Raw genomic sequence first — 23,576 nt, 5'->3', positions numbered from 1 at the left:
CGTTCTGTGCTGAGTGTGGAATTGCAAATTCCCAGACACTCCATGGTATTTAAAATGGCATCTCCTCAGACTTCTGTGTCTGTCATGTGGCACACTTGTCGCCTCCGCCTGTGCCTCCGAGGGAATCGGGTTGAAAATGCCTCAGACAATTCAGATTTCTGTTTTCCAGTGTTGAAGATTGTCCAGAGGGCCTTGTGTTTGCTGGGTGGGACTTTTTTCTTTTTCTTTTTTAAAGGAAGTGTACAGAGCAGCCAAGGTTCTAGGTGCCCAGTTTATGTCTGGTGAACAAGTGTACACATTACATTTCTGCTTTGGGTGGACAATTCAAATTGGGACCTGTTAAACATCTATCTCACCCTCCCCTGAAATCCTCACTCCCTCCTCCCTTTATTTCCTCTTTCCTTCTATTCATTTTGAGTCTCACTATGTCTTCCAGGCTGGCCTGGAATTCACCATGTAGCTGACCTTGTACTCTCTCCAGAGGCTCCTCAGTGCTGGGGCCACAGTGTGGGACACAACACACGATTAGTTGTTTTTTTCCCCTGTAGTATGGATGGGGCCATACACATGCTAGGTGAGTGCTCTACCACCCAGCTACATCTCTGCCCATGGGTTTATTATTTTCACATATATGTGATTTTTTTGTTGTAGAGTGCCCGTGTTAGGACCTTGCGTTTGGTATTTAGTTATCATCAAGTGTCCAGAGAAATCTCCGGTGTGCCCTTGTATTGTTAATTTGATTACAATTGAAGTGACCTAGGAAACGTGTCTCTGAGCGTGTCCTTGAAGCCACCTCCACAGAAGAGGGAAGACCTCTTCTGGATGTAGGCGGCCCTGTGCTATGAGCAGAGATGCTAGGTTAAGTAAAAGGAGGAAGCAGTCATAGCACCAACACTCAGGTCCTCACTTCCTGACCGTGGGAGCTGCCTGCTGTTATCCTCACGGCTTGCTGGTCTCTCCTGGCTTTGTGCTCCCTGCCCTCAGCACCTTGGAGACGAAGTGACATGTCCCTTGCTTCCCTGGGCTGTGTTGAAATGAATGGGGGAATGGTTGCCTTCCCAGGACTCTCTGAGCTGAGTCAGGCAAGCTCCTCACTCTTCAAGGAAGAAGGTGGAAGGAAAACTCGGATGACTGACAAAGGAGCATACAGCAGGCACCCAGCAGCTCGCTGCATCCCTGCCCAAACTGGAGAATTCCATGAGCTCAGCAAACCCCTGCTGGCTGCCCATCTGCTGTGAAGCCTTTGCAATGGGGCTTGGTCATGTGGAGCCTGGGAAGCAAAGGCAGCGCCAACATGGGCTTAATGATGGAGTCACTCCATCTCTGAGGATGCTGGGCACACCTGAGGCCCGGCTCTGCTATGTGCTCCATACTCTATCATTAGCTGGATTAATGTTGTTTCTTGAGGGGGATGAGGTGGAGTGTGTGTTCCTCAATTGAGGTCCTTGATTGTTGTCCCCTCCCACCTCCAGCCATAGGCAAGGGTGCCCATCATGGGTTGTGGCTGCTGTGGCTGTCATAGGGGAGTCTTTCTGTCTATCCCTTCTAGTGTCCTCGCCACCACACAGGTCTCACACACGGGACGAGTCCCCTGTAGTGTGACTAGTTGAGAGCTCGCTCTAGGAACAGGCATCTATGAATAGATTTTCCTGCACAATGCAGGGCGCCAGGTTTGAGTGGAGCAGTGTGTTGTCAGCACTGAATTTCAAATGAGCCTCTTGGCCTGTGTGAGTCGCAGTGGTGACCGAGCACTAAGACTTAAATCTTAAAAACAGAAAGAAGGAGGCCAAGAGTCCGAGAGCGGCTTAAAAGTAAGCATTGGGGAGCAGCGCATAGCCAGTTTGTGCTTATGTGTTGGCTCCGCTCTGGTAAACACCACTGAGGTCAAACTCACAAGGGGCCACGGTTCACCAGTACTTGAGGAAGCATTTTAGAAAGTTGAAACTCGGGTTGAAAGATGTGTTGGAAGCTGCATGGCCGGTCTGTGCCAGAGTGGGGACTTATTTCCTTAGCGCTGACTCCTGTCAAGGTCCACATGTGTGAATTACAGGAGGGGGTGGAGGGGAGAGTTGAAGGTTGACGTCAAAGCCACAGTGTAGTGGGAAGGACACTTTAAGGAGGTAGGGGACATTCTTCCCTTTACTCTGAAGTCGTGTGGAGTGCCTTGTTCTCAAAATGAGCCTGTCCTCTTGGTGGCTGTCGACCACCCCCCATGCCCTCACCAGCCCCTCCCTGTTCCTTGCCTGTTGGAGCGTTTTCTCCTTTGTTCGACACTAGGTTCCCTCCAAAGATCCTAGAAACCACATGGAGCTGTGTTGTTCAGGGGACTGAAAGCCAAGGTGGCAGAAGTAGACAAGGACTCTGTGCCCTCTGAGAACTAGTCCTGGCGGCCCCTGTTCTCCTCCCCATCCCCACCCCTCATGTAGAAGGTACTCTGCTAAGTGCTGGGAATGCTGACACTCAGAGAAATCCTGGTCCTTGAGGTGGACTCTGAGTGGTGTCGTACTGGGGACCTAGACGCTCTCAGGCTTCTAGGACAGTCTGAGACATTCAGAAGGAAGTAGATATCACCGTGGAAGTCCCCGTGTTCCCTTCTCCTTTCTCAGACCTTAGAAGTGCTATATGGCCTGGGGTCATGGGTGGGGTAAGCCCATGCTGTGGTATGAGCCTGCACTCCATGTTCTGCTTTTTTTTTTTTTCATGTTTATAAGCAAGTATGAAGTATGAGCTATGCTCAAGCTGGATCAGTGGCAAGGATGACAGTAGCACTGGAGACAAGTGTTGCCCTCAGATGGTCCCAGACTCGGGCACATATTGCTGTGGACACATATAAAGTGCTGAAATGATGAGCAACTTATAACAAAGCAATGCCATTCAGTCTTGTTGTTGTTGCCACCCTCCTCAGATCCTATGTATTCCAGCTTGGCTTTACAAAATTCACTATGCAGCTAAGGGTAGCCTTGAACTTCTTGATTCTCTGAGACAGCTTATGTGCTACTATACCTGCCGAAATGCTTCGAGTTGACTATAAACTTGACAGGATTTGGCATCTCCTAGGAAACAAGCCTTTGGGGCCCATCTGAGAGATTATCATGGTTGGTTAGGTTAATTGAAGTGGGAAGCCCTACTGTGAAAGTAGGCGGCATCATCCCCTAGGCTTTGGTCCTGAAGGCGCAAGCCAGCTAGCATAGGAGCCTTCCATCCTGCTGTCTGCTCCCTGACTGCATATGCATTGTGACTGGCCTCACGCTCATGCTCTTGCCATTGGTACTTTTCTGCCTGCCACGATGGACTGAACATTGAATTAAGCCTTGAGCCACATTAAACAGTCCTTCAAGTTGTCTTTGTCAGGGTATTTTATCCTAGGCTAAGTAACCAGCAGTCTTGTTTTGTAGGATGTTAAGGATCGGACCTGGGGATTTGTGCAAGCACTCTGCTAACTGAGCTTCATCACACCAAGCTTGTGCATAAATAAAATATAAAGAAGTGCAGAGAGGAGAGAGGGGGGGGGGGGCTATGACTTGGCTACCTGGGAATTAGCCATTAGACTTTTTTTTTTTAACTTAAGCTGGTGGTAGATGTAAGAGGTGCGATTCTTATACTTGATTTTTGTATGTTTCAGATATTTTTACATAGAGCTCTGAACAGAAACTCATCTGGATATGTATGGAGGATGTGTATGTAGCCAGACATAGATGAACCTCTAGCTACGCTCCAGGCTTGCCGAGGTTACTCAGGAACTGAGGAACCAAACTGCCTGGAGGATTCGGGGAGGGGAACATAAAGAAAGGGCTAGTTTGGATTGACTTTGAAGTCAGTGCAGGGAACTGCAGTTCATAGAGAGCCCGGTGCAAGCAGAGATGGCATTGATGAGTTACAGGTGGATCTTGTCTGAGGCATTGTAGCAGTCCTTCCATAGTTCCTTGACTGGAACCCGGATTGGCTTTGATGAACAGGGAGCTACTTCAGGGTGGAATTAAATCTCCGACAATTGCCAGAAAGTTCCTTGAAGTGTATGGGGGCCCCAGCAGAGCTGAGCCGCAGTGGTGGGCAGGCTGAGAAAAATGGTCTTGTAGAGAAATGAGGCAACACGGCTCGCTGAGCATCTTGGGGTGGCTATTGTCTGGCGTGAGAGGCCATCTGGGACACTGCTGCCTGGCCTGGGGCTGGGCGGCAGCAGCGGAGCCAAGCCCTGTGTTCAGTGGCTTGGGGAGTAATGTATATTCAAGATGGTTTTCTTTGAATACATCACAGAGCCAAGGAAAGCCCTCGGGAGCGGGATGAAAGCCGTGATGGGGAATTTCATCAGTGCGTAATCAAAGGCATTGATTGTTTTCTGGGCCTTCTGCTTGCCCTCTCATTGTTGTCTTTATTTGTGGAAACTTGTTCATTATGGTTTCATTAAGGCCAGCCCTGGGCGCCACCCCTCTGAAGCTCCCTTTGATGTCTGGGAAGCCATCCCTGTCCTTGGGGAATCCTTCAGCCTCCTGGTTCCTAGACTTCTTGGCCACTCATTGCCATCTAGGCCACATTCACATGTTTCAGAATAGTGGTGCTCCATGCTGTCCCAGCGTGGAATAAGGAAGAACCTATGGCATGGGAGGCAGTCTCTGTACAGGACCCCTGCTGGTACCTAGGACAGGGGTCCTTTCGGGAGACAGAGGTCCCCGGACACGAGGTAGCCTCAGCTTCTGGACTCTTCCATTGACTTCATATTTCCGAGTCTTCTCTGAGTTCTCCCTCCCTGGGCAGATCTATAGGCGTTTGAAATGCTGCCTTGGCATGCTGAGGGACCACCTGGTGGCAGGCGGGCAGGAGAAGGAAGCCACATTGGCTGCATCATCCTCCTGGCCCAGAACAGAGAAACTTCGTACACATCTCCTGCCAGGGAGCAATTAATTTGCAGGAAGTGGTGGTTTGCATTTACCCTGGCAACACAGCACCGGGTTCACTTCTGGGCCTCAGCCTCTTTGCAAGTTATGCTGTCAGGATTGAAAATTCACAGCATCTCCTGATTTTATTAGCTAGTTCTGCCCCACATTTCATCTGCTTTCTCTTAAACACTTTTTTTATTTTTTGTGGGTCTGTGTTTATCAACCCTGAATAAACACACATCCCAAACTTTAATTAGGAAGCCTGCAGCAGCCAAAAAGAAAGTTGGCACTGTTTCTCTTCTTGGGTGACTCTTGACAGTGGGGGAGACGAGAGCCCCACCCGTGGTGGGAATTCCGGCTGACTGGCGTGAAGGATGTGCCCTCTGCCTTCTCCACAAGCCGCGTGCCTGTGTCAGCTGAAGCCACATCTTGAGTAATTAATTCACTTGGCAGGTTCCTGACTCTGTCCATTTGTTCAGTATTAATTTTTAAAAGTTTATTTATTTATTTTTTTCTTTTTGAGACAGGGTTTCTCTGTATAGCCCTGGCTGTCCTGGAACTCACTCTGTAGACCAGGCTGGCCTTGAACTCAGAAATCCGCCTGCCTCTGCCTCCCAAGTGCTGGGATTAAATGCGTGTCCCATCATCACCCGGTTTAATTTTTTTTTTTTTTAAACAGGGTTTCTCTGTGTAGCCTTGTCTGTCCTGGAGCTCACTGTAGACCAGGCTGGCCTTGAACTCAGAGTTGTGCCTGCCTCTGCTTCTTGAGTGCTGGGATCAAAGGTGTGTACCACCACCTCCTGGCAAGCTTAATTTTTATTTTTTGTACTATAGTATGTATATGTGTGTATGTATAGTATGTGTGTGTGGGGGGAGGCACATGCTATATAATGTACTCAGAAGACAGAGGATAAGTTTTTGGAGTTGGTTCTTTCCCTTTGCCTTCTAACACCCTGGTCCTGGGATGGCACTCAAGTGCCAGCATCATACAAGTGCCTTTACCTGCTGAGCATCTCGGTGGCCCTCACATATATTGCCTGTCAGTCACTCTGATCTCTGTGCCTTCCTTACTTGCCTCCTCCTTCCCCTCTATCTCCCTTAAACAGGTAATGCATTTTAAAACACTTATTTCATGGTGTGTAGGTGTGTATTGTGTCTGCACGCTCATGCCTGTGGAGGTGGGAGGATAGCCCATAGGAGTTGGCTCTCTCTACCATGTAGGTTCCAGGGTCATGATCCTTCTGCCTCAGTTTCCCAATGCTAGGATAACAGGCATGCCACCAAACCCAGCACCATTTAAAAATAAATGTGCAGAATATCATGAAAAGCCTTCCAGGGAAGGGATTGAGGTGCATTTATGTCTCTAACAGCAAATTGCTAACAGAAACATCTTGAGCAGGTCATCTAAGCTGAGACACATTGCCTGTTCTGTAAGCTCAGAGTGGGAGGAAACAAAAGCACTGGGGTTGTACCTTCAGAGTCTTCCTGGCCTTTCCTGCTCTGTTTCTGATTCTCAGGATCCCCCCAGGTTACTACTTTCGCCCTGGGAATATAGCCGTGTCTGGTCCAGATGAGTGAGTGTTCCACTCAAATCAGGATGCTTCAGTGGAAAGATGGAGGGCAATGGTAGGGATCTTCTAGCCTGGGGAGGACTGGAGGGCACTAGGTTTGGAGCAAAGGGGAGGACTTATTAAGGAGGACTTCAAACAAATGGTGTCCATGGCATCAGGGCTGTGTCATCTGTCCCCAGCTTTATGCAGCCTTAGCAAAGTGCATCAGAGGTGGAGGTAAAGGGAGAGGTAGTGTTTTATAAACAGGAAGATGTGGTGCGGGTACGAGAACTGTGGAAGCACCTAACACATGCTGCATCTCATTTCCTGAGGACCAGCCGATGCCAGGACCACGGCCTGCTCCAGAGCCCCCAGTACACTGGGGTTGGGACACCCCCTCCCCCCACAATCTTTGGCACACTGACTGCCCAGGACTTGGCATTTGTAGCTTACCCAATCATCAAGCTTTCCTATGAGGGTCTTCTATGTAGCCACCTAGCCTTGTCCTTGGGACCATGGTTCCAGGGCTGCTGCTGACAAGGAGTTACTCATTGGGATGTGAGTGTACAGAAGTGGGATAAGGACTTCTAACCCTCCATGGCAATCAGCAGCCCTGCAAAGGAAACCTCCTCTTAGTTCTCCTGCTGCCACTCAAAGGCTGGAAGTTTGGCATGGTGCCCAGTTCTTCTCTGAAACCCTAGTCTCTGGCATGGGAGCCTGATACTCCTGCGCCATTTTCAGAATGGAGGAAAGGACGAATGACTGCCATCAACTGCGTGTACATAATGGCAGCTAAGTTCTCCAGAGAGTAGCTGCCCTGGAGGTCGGGAGAGGCTCTTTCTGGAAGCGACCTTTCCATAGCACTTGAGGTGTTTTGAAATAGCCAGTACTTCAAACTACTTCATGTTTGGTCTCTGTGGTGAGTGGTGGAGAAATACTTCCTGTGTCAACACTGGGCTCTGGGCGGTGTAGACACACAGAGGCCTCACTCTTACTCTCTTTCCCTGTCAACAGTAACCTGGGGCTCATGGGTCGGTGTTCATCGACTTTTAAGTTTGGAGGATTGGGGCATCTCTTGGGTGCTTCCTATATTTGTGGGCATAGAGTGTCTATGTGTGAATCTTGCTGCTTCTCAGCAGGCAGCCAAGGTAAACCAGAACATTTTTTTCCCAGCAGCCTCTGGGCTGTGAGACCCTAAGCAGGACGACCTGGAGGTGATCATGGCAAGAGCCCATGGAGGTGGTTCTGTCATGGGTGACACATGGTGGCCTGGCGGAAGCCTCTGCTATGTCTCTCTCATTTTTCAAGTGTATTTCTCCAGCTGACCTCTGGGTTTGAGGGATTCCTCATTACACAGCAAACTCACATACAGAGTTCCTTCCAGTGGTCCTGGTTGGCTTCTGCTGTCTGCCATTGTGTTACTGAGAGGACAAGAGGGCATGTGGGCCATAGTGGAGCTTATTGACTGATAGGGTTGCTCCCATGACTGCTGACCCAGACAGGGACCCTCCAAGGGCCTGTCACATGAGCCAGGTGTGGCAGGGATGAAGGGAGTAACCTGGGCAGGTGGATAGATAATGAGAAGGGTCTTTCTGTAGGAGGCCTGTGAACCAGGGAAGGAATGGCAGTCAGGCAGGGAAGGCAGGAGCCAAGAATGATGACTTTCATGTCGGGGCCTGCAGACTCTTCCCGCAGTAAAGATGGACTCTGTTTTGGGGCTCTACTAGACACCTGGTCACTGCTGTGCTTACACTGCCTGTGGGTGCTCAAGTATCCTTGGACAATCTGCATTGGAGTGGGCGTGGCTACTTCTCAGATGCTGGGTCTGATTTGGTCTGTGAGCTTTAGCTGACCCTTGTCCACCCTCACGCCATGCCGAGTGGCTGTTATTCCTTTGACATTATGTACGTCTGATGGAACTCAGGCTAGGCACTGAACATACTCAATAGAAACGGCTGGGGTACGAGAGGCTTCGGTTGGTTTGATGTGAGCCTGGTCCATTTCTCTGCTGTTTTCTCAGCAGTCACCTCTTGTGAGAGCTTCATCTTCAGGCTGCCTACCTCATAGTTATAAAAATAGCTGCAGAACTTCCAGGCCTCAGATCTGTTTCTTTTCCGCATTCTCTTTGGACTGGCTTAGGTCGGGTGTACATCTGAGCCTGGTGAATGAGACTACTTCATGCTGACTGACTCTGGCCTTCATCGGCAGATCAGGATCAAATAGCTCATCCGGGCAGGGGGAGATAACACCAGTCTCTCGTGATCCTGCATGTGGCAGCCTGCTGGTGGGAGAGGGTGGAACAAGATTGCCCCAGAGAGCACAGAACAGGTTCACAAATTCTAGAAAAAATACCAGCTCTGCAGTGATGTGAACATGAGAGGGAGGCACCCACATTCTGTGGCCTGTAAGACAGCAAAGTCACACTTGGCAGTTTGTTCACTTAACTACGGTGTGGGGGCCTGCAGTCAGTAGAACCTGTGGCCCACCAATGATGTGAAGGAGGGATACCCAAGACTCATCGTTGATGTCTTTGTCCTGCTCAATACCTGGAACCAGGTGCAGGCACTTGGGCTAGAAAGACTGTGTTCTCAGTGGGTGGAGTGGATTAAGGAGCCTATCTGCCAGATACACGAAGACTGCAGCCATGCCCATCCAGAGCAGATTCAATTCCATCTTTCAAGAAAGGAGTGCTTTCTTATAAACTGCCTTGAGTTTGTTTGGAGAGAGATAAACAATGATAAAGAGCGGTGGATACAGGGCTGGCTACTGTGCTGCTCGGGGCAAAAGGAGTGCTGCCTCCTTTGCAGGGGATGCTTGGAGTCCATACTTCTTGTCTGGGCTGAGCTGACTGATCTTGCACATGGGGATTTCAGGCTGTGGAAGACCAGGCCTGGTGTCCCTGTCTCTGTTCCTGCATTTCTCACACCATGGGTAGGTATACTGCACTCATGACATAGTGTTGACGGATGAGTGAGTGACACCCAGTCTTGGTGGCTTTCTGCTTCTACGCACAAGGGGATGAGAAGGTGGGTCTATCTCAGATCCCCGAGGGACATTCCCTACAGTCAGCTCATTCTTCAGTTTTCCTCAGATCTTTTGTTTGTAATTGGTTTTGTTTATTTTGGACAGAGGATTTCACCCTGTAATCTTTACTGGAATTTACTATTTAGATTAGATTAGCCTTGAACTCAGAAATCTGCCTGCCCCTGCTTCCCAAGATTAAAGGCGTGCTCCTTCATACCTCCATGCCCTTGACTTCCTATGTATGTTCTGGCATGTAAGAATGTACACCATATGTGTCCCTGGTGCTGTCGGAGGCCAGAAGAGGATGTCAGATCCCCTGGAACTGGACCTATACGTGGTTGTGAGCCTCCATATGGGTTCTGCGACTCGAACCAGCATACTATGAAGAGCATTGAGCCATCTCTCCTGTCCCTCATCAGAGCTTTTAAAAGGACTGGTGAGTTCTTGCTTTCCTTGGACCTAAAGCCCTCAGTAGCTCCCTGTTACCACTAAAACACCAAGCCGACTCCAGGATCCAGCTGCGCAGCCTGCCTTCCTCGGTGCCCAATGCTTCCGCTCTTCCTCAAGTTCTGTAGCTCCTCCCCTTCCTTCTGTGTCAGCCTATCAGCCTCTGCCTGGCATTGTGTGCACCTCGCTCTGCTTCTTTCCCCATTTCCTCCTGTTTCTGATAGGCTTCCTTGCAGGTTACATCTTTTACTTATTTATTTTTTAAGACCAGTTCTCGTGTGTGCCTGGCTGGCTTTGAATTCCCTATACAGCTAAGAAGGATCTTGATTATCGGGTCCTAGGCCATCTCCTGAGTGACAGCTGTTTATTGAGCACAGGTGGACACTGCATTACAGCTCTGGCACTCTGGCTTGTTTTTGTTTTTTAATACAAGGTCTCTCTCTTAGTAGCTCTGGCTATCTAGAAACTTACCATAGAGACCAGATTGGCCTTGAGCTCACAGAGATCCACCTGCCTCTTCCCCCAAAGTGCTGAGAACGAAGGCGTGCACCACCATATCCAAGCATTGCACCTGTTCATTTATGCATGCATATATCTATATACTACATGCATTGTATGTATATAGCTAGGCATGGTGCCACACACCTTTAATCCCAGCACTGGGGAGGCAAAGGCAGGCAGAGACTCTGTGAGAGCAAAGTAACTCTGTTTATATTGCGCATTGAGGCCAGCTGGGACCACAGTGAGCCTCTGTCTTTTGTTTGTTTGTTTACATTATTTTATTACTTTATGTTCACTGGTGTTTTGCTTGTGTGCATGTCTGTGTGAAGGTGTCAGAAGCCCTGGAACTGGAGTTGCAGACAGGTATGAGCTGCCATGTGGGTGCTGGGAACTGAACCTGGGTCCTCTGTAAGAGCAGCCAGTGCTCTTAACTGCTGTCACTCCAGCCCCCAAGGCCCTATCTTTCAAACAAACAAACAAACAAACAAACAAACAAAGAGAACCCCATTTATTTTTGTGAAATGTGCATGATCAGCCTTTGAACATATATACAGTCTTGGGACAAGCGTTGGCGGGTCTCCTTGGCACCTGCTTCATGTCGGGCACTTGTAGGGTGTAGCCTAGAGAAGAAAAAAAGTGCTTGGAGGGGCAGCTGCTCTTGCTTTGGCCTCACTCCCACCACCAGAAGATGCCACGGAGTCAGGGAGCCAGTTGTGGTTTTGTTTTGTTTTGTTTTGTTTTGTTTTGTTTTGTTTTGTTTTGTGTTTTCCCTCCTGTCTTGATGAGGCGGCTGGTCCAGAACCTGCTGCTGTCTTCTGAACGCCCTTGCTGAGAAAGCACCGAGTGGCTCTTAACTTATTGATGGGGATATTGGCAAAAGTCTCATGTCTCTGGACTCATTTTGTGTGTGTTTTCAAACCTCTGAGAGATTTAGATCCATGTAAGCCTCTCTCTTAGAACTGACTGTAAGTGTCTGTGCGTGTGAGAGGGGATTTGAAATCAGTACAGACTCGACTCTAAGCCCTCCCTCTTCCCCTCCCCCTCCCCCTTCCCCTTTCCCCCTGACCACACAGCAGCAATTTCTCAGGTCCTCCTGTCATCCCCTTTCCCCAGTCTCCCCTAGACTTAGAAGCCTAAGTGAGAAGGCCATTCTTGGGTCATTCAGCCCCAGGACAGCCCTGCTCCGCCCTAGGCCTCCTTGGTGATGGATCCACTCCGGTGTGCTGCCCCTGAGCTCTGTCTTGTGGCTTTGCTTTTGGTATTATGGCAGCTTTATTGTGGTGAATGTTAGACAGAAAAGGAGCCCCTGGTTGTCCTTGTCTTCATCCTCAAGATCAGAGAATTTCGTGACTTCCATGACCACACGGGTTTCACAGATGTGACTAGGTGAGGGGCCTTTACGTGGGAAGCTGAACCTATTATCCTGTGAACCTCAGAAATCATGAGAGTACTAAGAAGAAGACACCCAGGAGTCAGGGTCACAGAACATGTGCAGATGTAGCCAAAGGTCAGGGGGGATAGAGCCAAGGATGCTATGTCTCCGGGAGCTGTGTTCTGCCAGAAGCTAGAAAAGGCAAGGAGGTTGCATATTCCCTGTACCCAGCCTCTAGAGACTGTGGTCTGTTGACACTTGGATTTCAGCTATGTGAAATAATAATCTGCAATAATTGCCTACAGCAGCTCTAGGAAGGTGTATTTTGCATAGTAGAGCCTGCCCGTTCTGAGATATTTTGTATACCTTGTGATTGATGTGACAGACTCATACTATTTCAGAGCCTCCCAAATCCATTGCGATTTGAGCTCGGTTCCTCTCCCATCTTCTCCCTCAGCCCAAGGTAACCAGGCAGCCAGCATTTGAGCTTTCTGTCAGCCTACCTTTTGTGCATTTCATATACATTAAATGATAGTGGGTGGTCCTTATTTTGACGTAGAGCCTCAGGCAGTCTAGGCTGGCCATGAAATTTGCTGTTAGCTGAGGGTGGTTCTAGTGCTAATCTTCCTGCCTTTGTCTCCTAAGTGCCGGGATTGCAAGTGTGACCCACCATGCCCAGTTATTTGGCTTCTTTTTAAGTGAGCGTGTGTTGAGGGTTCCCCCACATTTTTATCTGTATCTTATTGGTGCGACATGTCTTGTGTGGACCGTCGCTACCCTGTGGAGTGCAGGGTAGTCCTCAGCCTTCTCACGCCGGCTGTGTGCGTGTGGTGTGTGGTGTGTAAAGGAACAGAGGATATTCAGACTCCTTGCTATGTCTAGCGCCTCCCTGACCTTGCAGGATGCTCTTTGGTTGACTGGTGAGATAGCAAGAAGACAGAGTGACCCAGAGTGTGGCAACTTGCAGAGTCTGGGAGATGCTAGACGGTTTTACAAAACACCCCCACAGCTGCCCACCGTGGACCGTTTGCCCATAAGGCGGAGAGTGTGAAACCGCATGAGGCCCAAGACATGCAGGGTTACGGTCATCTCCAGGATGCCATGTTTCAGAGTCCCATGAGATGCTGTCCAGAGAGAAGACATGTAGTGAATGTCTATGTGCCTTACAGTTCTAAATAAGTGTTCATATTTGAGTGTAAATACATAGAAATGAAGATATGGTCATTTCTAGGTGATGGAAGGAAAGATGGACTGGGGCCTCTCTGCCTTTGGATGCGATGTCTGAGGTGACGTCATTGCCTGGCATCTCAGCTCTGTCTTCTGTGAGTGGGAAAGTTTGGGGCTGAGGATATGGCTCAGTCGAATGCTTGTCTAGCACACATGAAGGGGTGGGTCCCATCTCACTCACCTGGGGAAGCTCGGTGTGGTGGGGTGCACCGGGGAACGCCATACTTGGAAATGGAGGCAGGAGGGTCAGAAGTGCAAGGTGGTCCTTAGCAATGACAGAATTTGAAGCCAGACTTGGGTACATGAAGCCCAGGGATATTTGTGCCATGTACCGAGAGTCTTTGGAATTAACTCCTGGAACGAAGCAATGTCAGTGTTGTCTGTGTTCAGTGTCTCCACAAGTTTTGTTCATAGGCTCTTTTATTTTTTATTTTTATTTTTTTATCTTTTTGTAGACTCTGTGAATGTCACACCATACACCCAATCTCACTCATGTCTCGTCCCTTTGTATCAATCTACCCCCTAACAACCCTCCCATCAAAATAAAATAGAATAAAAAAGTGTCTTGTCATGGAAGCTGCAGTGTGCCATATGTGTCACACATCTATCCACTCTTGCAAATACACATTGCACAGACTCACTGGTCTGGTTCCAGGCCTCTGGCTTCTGCTACGAGATCAGTACTGGATTCTCATATGCACTCCTCTAGGATATCCTGTTGTTGTTGCCTTGTGTCATGGAGATCCTGTAGCTTTGGGTCTGCAGGACAGGCATGCCCCCCAGCAGATCATAAATGGGGTAAATGTTTGGGTGGACCAACTCAGAAGCCCTGGATCTGGGCCTGGGAGGTAGCTGAGTTGGTCAGCCTGCTAGCCCTCCTGTGCCTGCACTACCAGGGCAAGTTCTCCAGCCAACTTACCCAGTGCAGCAGCCACCAAGGGGCAGGGTCTGCTCTCCTGTGCTCACCTCCTGGGCTGCTTGAGCCCCTCTCTCCCCAGGGGTAGCTCTATTGTGCTGCCCAAGAGAGGTGCAGGGCCCACTCTCGCAAGTAGGATCTTTCTTTAGGGCTCCAACTGAAATATAAACAGTGAACTGTTTTTTTTTTCAATTACAATAGTAAGTTGTAGTTGTTTGTTTTTGTTTTTGTTTTTTTTTGCTTTAATTTACATAACAAAGGCTATTGAATCCAGAACCTTTGAGTGAACTACTGTTGGAAAGGTCTGGAGGCCCTGAGGCACTTGGAGGGAGAGTGGGTTTAGAAGTCCCTTATAAAGTGGACTTCAGCCATGGGAGAACCTAGGACTTTCACCCAAGAAGAGAGATGTGGAAACCTGCGTGGGTTACCTTTGTCCTCGAAAGGCTTGTATCATAAATGAGAATCTTGAAAACCCTGTTCCTCCCAGGTGATGTGGATGTGGAAGGACCTCCCAGAGCTTGGAGAGTGTTTGGTTTGTGGGTCTGAGCTATGGGGAGGAGCAAGAGGGGAGACTCCATGATGGCTTTTCAGGACCTTGAGCCACAGTTTGTAAGCAGCCACTGGTATTTACATCATGGGACAGATGACAGAAGGAACACAAAAAGTTAAGAGTTGCATCCATAATGAAAGATGGATGTTTAGGGCCCCACCTTCCTTTTTTTTTTTTTTTTTTAAGATTTATTTATTATATGTAAGTACACTGTAGCTGTCTTCAGACACTCCAGAAGAGGGCGCCAGATCTCGTTACGGATGGTTGTGAGCCACCNGCTGTCTTCAGACACTCCAGAAGAGGGCGCCAGATCTCGTTACGGATGGTTGTGAGCCACCATGTGGTTGCTGGGATTTGAACTCTGGACCTTCGGAAGGGTGCTCTTACCCACTGAGCCATCTCACCAGCCCCGGGCCCCACCTTCCTTACAAGCCAAGAGTCAGACCTGACATTGGGCCAGGACAGGAAGTGAGGAACGGGTGGCAGCAAGCAGCAGCCTGTCACCCCCTGAACACTGAACCAGTTGCTCTCTGGATTGCAAATGACTCTCTCTGAACTTCAGCTAGCCTAAGTTGATAAAATTAAAGAGAATTATGTGCCAAGCAATGACCTGATTGGGCGGGGCTGCTCCAGTGGTCAGTCCATTTGCTGAGGTTGGTCTCTAGTCTCTTTCTTTCAGGTGGCAAGCGGCTAGAGCGACTTGGACACAAACTAAGTCTCCTAGTGGGATAAAAGGCACCTCCCTCCCAGCAGCCTCAGTCAAATTTACTGGCCAGCTAGAATCTTAGGTCTGTTGGTTCTGGAAGGTTCCATGCTTTGACTGTCTTCTCTTAGGGTACATGCCACCCCTGGAACACATGTAGGGATAGTTAGGGTGTCCCGTAAGAGACATTGGGTGCATTTCCAGAGGGACATGGAACTGTCAGACAAGACAGCAGCTGTGCATGGCAAAGCATGGCAGGGCCTTGCAGGGTGTGGCTTTCTTTCCTGGCCACTGAGGTTTCTGTTACATTGGTAATTTGTACTTGACAATGAGTAGCAGAAGGGAAGGAGGGAGGGAGGGCGGGAGGGAGGAAGGAGAAAAAGGAGGAGAAAAGAGACAGGGAGAGACCAAAGTGCTGCCCCAGCCTGTGGGCTTTCCCTGCTGGATGCTGGGAAGTGTGAGGGCATGTGGGTAAGTGGGGAGGGCTCCGCAGCCAGTGTTTCCTTCCCAGCTGGTCTGGAAGCAGGCCAGCGTTGGTGAGCCGCTGAGGGTAGCGATTCCTGCTAGTTAGAAAGCACCACGTGGTTGGGAAGAAAATGCTTTCTCCCTTCCCTATGCCGCACCATGAACCCTCAAGGACTTCCAAGGGGCCTTTGCAGAACGGAGCTTCTGTAGGTCTGGTGGGTTGGGGACGTCCTTGCAGATGTCAGGAGGTGACTGCTCTGGAGTGGGCCGCTTCCTTGGGCTCTCAATGGGTATTAGCCTTGTTTCACCATCTACTGTCTTCCCCTCCCAGGTGATGACGGGCCACCTTGGCCAGTCACACTTTGTTTGCATCCATTTATTTTGTGGGCCCCCCACCCCTTGCCCTGCCCAGTTCAGTTTTATGGGCTTTGGACACTGGACAAATATTTGACATTGATTATGAAGGTCTTGAATGGAGAATGAAAATGGGTTCTTCTCATTAGTTCTGGGCCCTGGGGGGATACGAGGTGCCTCTGGCCATATGGTGGGTCATCAGTGCCAGTGGGGGACTGGGCACCCAAGAGAAAAGCTACAAGAGTAGCAAGGGTCACCTTGCCTAGGGTAGGGGGCTGGGGGCAGTGAGGAGAATAAGGCAAGCGAGACAACAGGCCATTGTGTGGCTCCCACTGGCTGTGGTCTAAGCCCTGCCTCTTTGAATGACATCACTTAATTGTCTTTGATCAAATCCTTAGTGGTTGATATCACCATCACCATTTCATGGTAGGGGAAACTGAGCCCAGAGAGGTTAGGAAGGTTTTTTTTCTATGTAACCCAGCTACAAAGTGGTTAGCCTGGGTTGTGGGGTTCTGTATCTGTGTCAAAGCTCCCACCTGTGGTGCTTGAGGACATTTTGAGTATGAATGGATTGTGATAAACGAGACTCCTAGAATACGTAATGAGGTTTTTATACTGACTGGCTGTAAGAGGAAGATAAACAGGTATTGAGGGAGAGAGGTCATTGGGCTGCAGCCTGGGGTATAGGTGAGAGTACCCTGAGCTGGCTCCTGTCCCTGCCCTTCCTGCCCTTTCGTGTACCATGTGGCTTTGTGTGAGTCATACCATCCTGGGGCCGGCTTCCTTCTCAAGAAGCAAGGGTAGCACCATAGTACTTACTGTGAACTCCCGAGTGGCAGGGCATGGACCAACCTTGGATGTTTAGGGCTCGGTGGGAAAGAAGCACTTTGCCTACTAGCTCAGCACAGATTTCTGAGGCCTGGGGAGGTGGGAGGGAGGGAAGCAGCCCTAAGGCAGCCATCTGACTGTTGTCCCTGAAGTCACTGGGAAAGGGAGGTGCCATGAGCAAGAGGACTTCTAAATAGTGCTTCTCTCCCTTGGACCTCTTCCCCAGCCTGGTGGCTGAGCAGAATGGCTGCTGTGGCATTGGCTTTCAGAGGGAGAGGCTCCAGCTGTGTGGCACCATCACCCAGGAATCCCTGATCCCCAGGTCTGAGGTGTGCAGTGTTTGGAAAACGTACCCTGGATGATTAGGGCCAGCTGCTGTTTTCTCCTGAGAGCCAGCAGCCACTTCTACTGAGGCACCATATTCAGTGCTGGCCCCAGAGAGATTCCCAGTATGCAGCTGCTCCTGAGGGCCACTACCCTGCCTGGGGTCAGGGTAGCATCCTCTGCAGGCACGTGGGCCTGTTCGCCAAGCACCGCCCCCCTCCCAGTCCCATGCCTTATGGCCAGCTGACAAGCACACTTCCGGGTAACACTGCCCCCTGTCCCATCTGGAATCCTGCTCAGTTTTATGCAGTAGGATATGTTTATGGTTTCCTTAAGGTGTGTGTGCTTGGTGTGCACAAATTGCCCATATTTAACTTAACTTTCACATCTTGGTGAGTTTAGGCACAGCCATGTTTATCGTGTATACAGAGGCGATGACTAGGTGTCTTCTGATGAAACTCAGCGGCAGCAAGATGAAGGCTGGGGATTTAAAAAAAAAAAAAAAAGGTGTGGCGAGCTCTAGAAGTCAGCCCTGACCATAGAAACTCATTTAAAGTGGACAGGGATTTGGAATTTTGATCCAGTTGATGGTCAAATGGTGGCTTTTTGTAGTATGACATTTTTCTTTTTTCATTTTTCATGAATTTTGTCTGGCTACATGTTGAGGAGTGCTATTTTTAGAAGTTCTATGGACCAGTCACTTTCTGAATATTGTTCAGTACACTTAAAAGAATGACAGAGGAAGAAACAAGTTTGTTTGAGACACTGAGTGCTGTCAGGATCTACATAAACCCAGACTGGACCCAGGCGTGCCTGCCTCCGGAGCTCCACGCCATGTGCACTGATTGGATGTTCATGAGCACACACCAGGAGTATCATGGGATAGGATTTAAATTTCTGTTCTTCGACTGGGCAGTATGCCAGTGCCCGTAACCACACAGGCAGGCAGGTCAGCTGAAGCCAGTCTACATCATGGTGTAAAGTTCTGCTGGGTACCACTGACCCCAAGAGCCAGGAGCCAGATCAGAGCCAGGTCTGTGAATGAGCGTGTGTTTAGAGATGATGAAAGGCCTGAGCAGACTGTGGGATCAAGTGCCATCCACTATGGAAGTGACCTGTCAACCTGGTTGGGACTTGGCGTTGCCAAGTCTGTAACGACTTGGTCTCTTGGTTCACTACACACAGTTTGCATGTTGATGCCACTGCTTACTGTCCTAAGAGCTCTAGGACACAAGAAGGGATGTGCTCAGCACCTCCTCTAGGCCCAGTGCAGTGCATGACCACACCCTGGGTGTTCACCTCTCTGGAGGGCATGGGGACCCCAAACCTGGGAGATTTACCATGTAGAAGGGCTTGGAAGTGAGAGCTGCTGAACCAGGAAACATGTTAGTTGGACCTAGCCCTCAGAGCCCCTCATCCATAGACCAGGTCCCCAAAGGAATATTCTCTACCTTTCAGGTTAGCAGTGACTTTTCTTTAAAGACATCCTGTCTTTATAACTAGAAGATATTTGATAGGTAATTCTCCATTAATTCAGAAACACCATTACTATTTGTTCATCGGCTAGGGGTGTCTGCCCTTGTCCCCACCGTAGTTTATCTCACAGGATTAGGTAGGGTATGACTGTGATGGTTCTGGGATTCTCCATGTCTATTCAGCATGTACTAATAATGTGTCTATTCACTGATATAATTCCATCCTTATCTGCCTCCTCCTTACCTCCACAGTCTGTTCATTCAATCAAAAGAAGGTTGAATTGTTGTTGTATAAATAAAACCTTGTATAAGATCTGAGGGGTGTAGCTTGTTGGTGGAGCTCTTGGGTAACATGCATGGATCCTGGGGTCAATTCCCAGTACCACAAACAAAACAAAACCTTATTGAAGTACAGTCACTGTTAACATTATTAGGCTAAACAGATGGTTGAGTTAAGGCTTCCAAACACTTATTTTTAACGTTTGCCAATGAGTTAAGTAGCTCCTGTCTAGTTGCTGTCCCCCTTTTAGGACCACTGGTCTTCTAGGGTTAAAGGCAGATTGGTTACTGTGCTGAGGCAACAATTAGAAACAATTGTATACGCCTGTTTAAATAGATCTTGAAACTATGGGAAATATATTTATTTTATTTTGTTTTGAGACAAGGTCTCACTATGTAGTCCTAGCTGGCCGGGATCTTGCTTTAGTAGACCAAGTTGGCCTGGAACTCACAGAGCTCTGCCTACCTCTGCCTCTACCTCCTTCATGAGAGGAGGCCCTGACCCCCCATGCTGACTCGGGGAAAAGTATGAATGGAAACTTGCCTTCTCTAAGTGCTTGGAAGAAAGAGGGAAACATCATTTAGTGACCTTGTGCTGTATTTTGTCTTGGAACAAGGTCTAGTGTCCTGGCACCACTTGAGAGATGCATGCTGGGGCTTTTTTTTTTTTTTTTCTTTAGCCTTATAAATGAGGCTCTTTTCTAAATGTCTTCAGTGGATCAAAGGGTATCAAATGTGAGGAGACCTCAGATGTGTGTGTGTGTGTGTTCATATGTGGGCATATATGCACAAGAATAGAAACTGATATGAAGTGTCTTCCTCAATGCTCTCCACCTTATTTTTTGAGACAGTGACTTTCATTGAGCCTAGAGCTAGACTGACTGGCCAGCATTCCTGTGAGGACCTCCTCTCTCCCCTCCACCCCGGCTGGAGGCACACATTGCTGTGCTCAGCTTTGTGTATGTGTGTAGAGATCTAACTTAGAGCCCCATGCTTCCATGGCAAGCCCTTTTCTGACTGAGCCATCTCCCCAGCCTCTGACTGCAGCTTTTCTATCCAAAACTTCAAAGCAGCCAAGACAAATTTGAATCCCTTGCGTGAGCTTCCCCCCAGGCAGCGCGTACTAGCAATTTAGTGCTCAGCTGGCCAGAATCGAAAGCTGAAACACGAGTTAGAAGTCTGATATTCAGATAATCTACACGTCTAGCTACATAACACACTGATAATATCCAAAATTAAGATTAGTACTTCTGTGACCACCCATACAAGATGTCCACCGTGAGGGTGCTTTTGATCTAATTACAAGTGTCAGGATGGCTACTAGTGGATAATAGAAAATGGCAATAAGATTAGGGGTGAAGTGTTTGACAAGGGCTGAGACAACCTTTAAAAGTTACCGCTGTCTACAACTGTTCTCTTCATTGTCTTTGAGGACAAGTGTTCGGGCTGCCACTGTGATCCTATCATGGGTGTTCTCATTTGAGCCGCAGTCACTGTGTGGCGCTGTCACCAATGTGAAGACTTCCCTGGGCATGAAACCCCAGTAGCCGTGGCCTCATCTCATCCTAGGAAGTGACTGTCAGCCACTCCAATCTTACCAAGAGATCATGACATCATTTTTACGACCCCTAATGTTTGGGCAGGGCTTTTGAGTCTTGTTAATTTAAGACATGGAGTGCCGATTTGGGGAGAGAGGAGGCACAGGGACAGGATGCAGAGCTCAGAGGACCGGTAGGAAGGCCCTCTCTGCTTGGCACATAGGATGGGATGAATTCAGCCCAGCAGGGCAGCCAGACGTGGAGATGTTCTGTTTATAGCTAAACCTCCTTCAGACTCAGAAATTGCTTCTGTTTTTTGTTTGTTTGTTGTTTTTTTTTTTTTTTTTTTCCAAGACAGATCTTCTAGACTGCCCAAACCTGAAGGCTAAACGCCACTCAGGTTCCCAGAGGCTACAAGGAGAGGTTTGAATGAGGGACACTTTGTAGTTAATTGAGATGCTGTTTCCAGGTGACTCCGAGAACAGTTCTGTGCTAAGTGCACACCCCTTGAATGCCTGTACATCCATGGCTTTGAGGTTTTCNCCCCCCCCCCCCCCCCNCCAGATTTCGAACATAACTGATTTTCATGAGTTGCTCTTTTTGTGTCTGTTAGCCTCCTAAAAGGCTCTTTTATTGTGTTCTTGCTACTTTATTACTGCATCCTCTCAATCCTGTGTCTGTGTTTCAGCCTCATCTAGAAAAACGATGGTGAATTCCAAGTGAAAATAAATGTGAAGACCTCGTTCTAAGTAGCGAATGTTTATTGCGTAGTTACTATTTATTAGTCCTCTTCTTGGGGGAAAGTCTTACCAGCTGAAAGAAGTGACCAAGGCTTGCAGGGACACTTTTACAGGTCTCTTGGAATGGAAGAGGATTATGGGTGTAAATTTATAATTTTATTATCGGGAATAGAATGAATCATGGTCACCAAAAAAAAAAAATCTCAAGTGATAAACAAGCCAATAAAGTTCGAAGATGAATTCTCGGAGGGGAAGGAGTAATTATTTGAATTATATTTGCCTGTTTAATTAACATTTATTGTCTTCTGGGTAACAGGCACTGCTGGGTACTTTTACATCTGCTATTTTATTTAATTACAAAGAGTTCTTCACTTGCAGATAAGATTTCCCAGGGGCTTCCCAGGGCTAATGAGTTAGCCTGCCTGGTGTGTCTCGGGCCCAGCTGCTCGTGGGGATCACCTAGGGAGCTGCAGGGCCATCTGGTGCCGGGCCTTCCTCCTCTGGGATCCTAGTTACCTGGGCAGGGTTGGCACCCTGCAGCAGCGGGTCAAAACTCTGGACCAGCTACCCAAGCCAGGTATTCCACTCGCAGAGGAGAATACCACCCGAAACTTCTCAGCAGTAGGCAACTGTTGTGAAGTTCGGCAGCTGAGTTTGTGGTGCCATGTGGAATACACCCGACACCTGTTTTGGCTTTTTTTTTTCTTCCTTTGTCTGTTTCCCATTGAGTGGGGTGTGGGGAGTGTCCGGATAATTATGGAATGAAGCAGGCTGGCAAAACGTTTCCTGAAATGTCTCAGCTCCAGAATTCCCCGGGGTTGATTTATAGTCTGACTTTCCTCTGCTGTGTTGATCAGGGACGTTCTGTAGGTGACTTGCCTGCTAAGAGGCCGTGTCTGTGTGTGGTGGAGTTGCACGTGGGTAGGGCTCAGAGAGTAATTTGTAGGTGCCGGTTCCGGATGGAACTCAGGTTGTCAGGTTTGGTGGCAAGCATTTTAACTCACTGAACCTTCTCATTGGCTCTCTTTCTTATGAGAGAAACAGAGATAGGGAGACAGAGAGAGAGAGAGAGACAGACAGACAGACAGACAGACAGAGCCAGCATGCACCTCGGTACAAGTATGGAAATCATAAAACAACTCTGTTGAGTCAGGTCTCCCACCTTATGTGCGTTCTTCATGGCAAATGTCTTTACCCCTTGTGTCCACGCTTTGATTTTTAAAAATATTTATTGGGAGCATGCACATGCTGTGTGACACGAGTGTGGAGGTCAGAGGACAACCAGTTCTCTTTCTCCTACCATGTGAGTCCTGGAGACCAAACTCAAATCATTGTTTCCCAGCAAGCATTCTGTTCAGCCATCTTTTTTTTTTTCCTTTAAAAATATGGAACGCTTCATGACTATGCGAGCCATCCTTGCTCGGGGGCCATGCTAATCTTCTCTGTATCGTTCCCATTTTAGTATATGTGCTGCTGAAGCAGGCACCTGTTCAGTCATCTTGGCCCCAACACCTCCTTGTTTCACTGTCTTAGACCTGTAGACAAAGAAGCCAGGCTGGATGGCCAGTGAGATCCAGGGCTGACCGTTCCAGGTGTGGGCTAGGTGGGCGTCACTGGCAACTGGCCCCCTAACATCTAGTCTCATCCCTCCTGCGCTTGGCCTAGCGGCAAGTCAGACTTACATGGGCTGTTGGCTCTGCTTGGATACTCTCCTGCCTCTGGACAGCTGGGACTTGTCTTGTAGCTGTCTTTGTGGACAGAATCCCCTTGGGGAAGCTCTGCTCTGGCCCTCACTACTTTTTTATCTGGCTGAGCTAATGGAATACCCTTGCCTGCCCACGCCTGTCCTTGTACCCTCTGGCCATTTTAACTGCACTAGCTCTTGATGTCAGAGTCCTGGGTGGCTGGAAGGCTCAGTGTGTGGCCTCTGAAGCCACAGTTCTACCTTTTATATTGTCACTGTAGCAAAGGCTGCTGGATCTCAAAGAGGGCAGGAGACTTGGCCCAACTTAGGTGGCCCTGGAAACTGTGATGAGTCTGCGGTATAGCCCAGTTTCTCTTTGCAAGAAACTTGGGAGTGAGAGATAGTCACCTGTCTTCAGATACCACCTTCCTGCTGCCATAGGCACTGTGTCCGGCGTTTCCATCAAGGTTACACAGTGGTCAGCTTCCTTAGTGGTTTTAAAAAACAAAGCAAGTCAAGGCTTCTGTGAGAGTCCCCATTGCCTCTTCTCATTTCTAGGATTCTGTGCAAGGCCTTTAAAAGTTTCCCAAGTAAAGAACTTGTCCCCATGTTCTGTTCTAAAAATCCTTGTCAAAGAATCAGAATAAGAGGGATGGGAGAAGTGGCAGTTGTGTGTCTATATAATTTGCTTATGATATATATGTGTATACACACACACACATATA

At 48.7% G+C, this 23,576-nt stretch overlaps 1 protein-coding gene and 1 non-coding gene across 3 annotated transcripts in view; one reads left to right on the top strand and one right to left on the bottom strand.

The window, feature by feature from the left end:
• Fam49b (family with sequence similarity 49 member B) overlaps positions 1-23,576 on the top strand; it is a 130,851-nt gene that overhangs the window by 11,729 nt on the left and 95,546 nt on the right. The window lies entirely within an intron of this gene.
• Positions 22,547-22,653, bottom strand: LOC115029528. The gene has a single exon (XR_003835089.1). It is a non-coding gene; the product is annotated as a U6 spliceosomal RNA (small nuclear RNA).

This window comes from Mus caroli, chromosome 15, assembly GCF_900094665.2.
Source record: "Mus caroli chromosome 15, CAROLI_EIJ_v1.1, whole genome shotgun sequence".
Lineage (NCBI taxonomy): Eukaryota > Metazoa > Chordata > Mammalia > Rodentia > Muridae > Mus > Mus caroli.
Note: the sequence above shows the minus strand (reverse complement) of the source record. Positions and strands in the feature narration are given on the sequence as shown.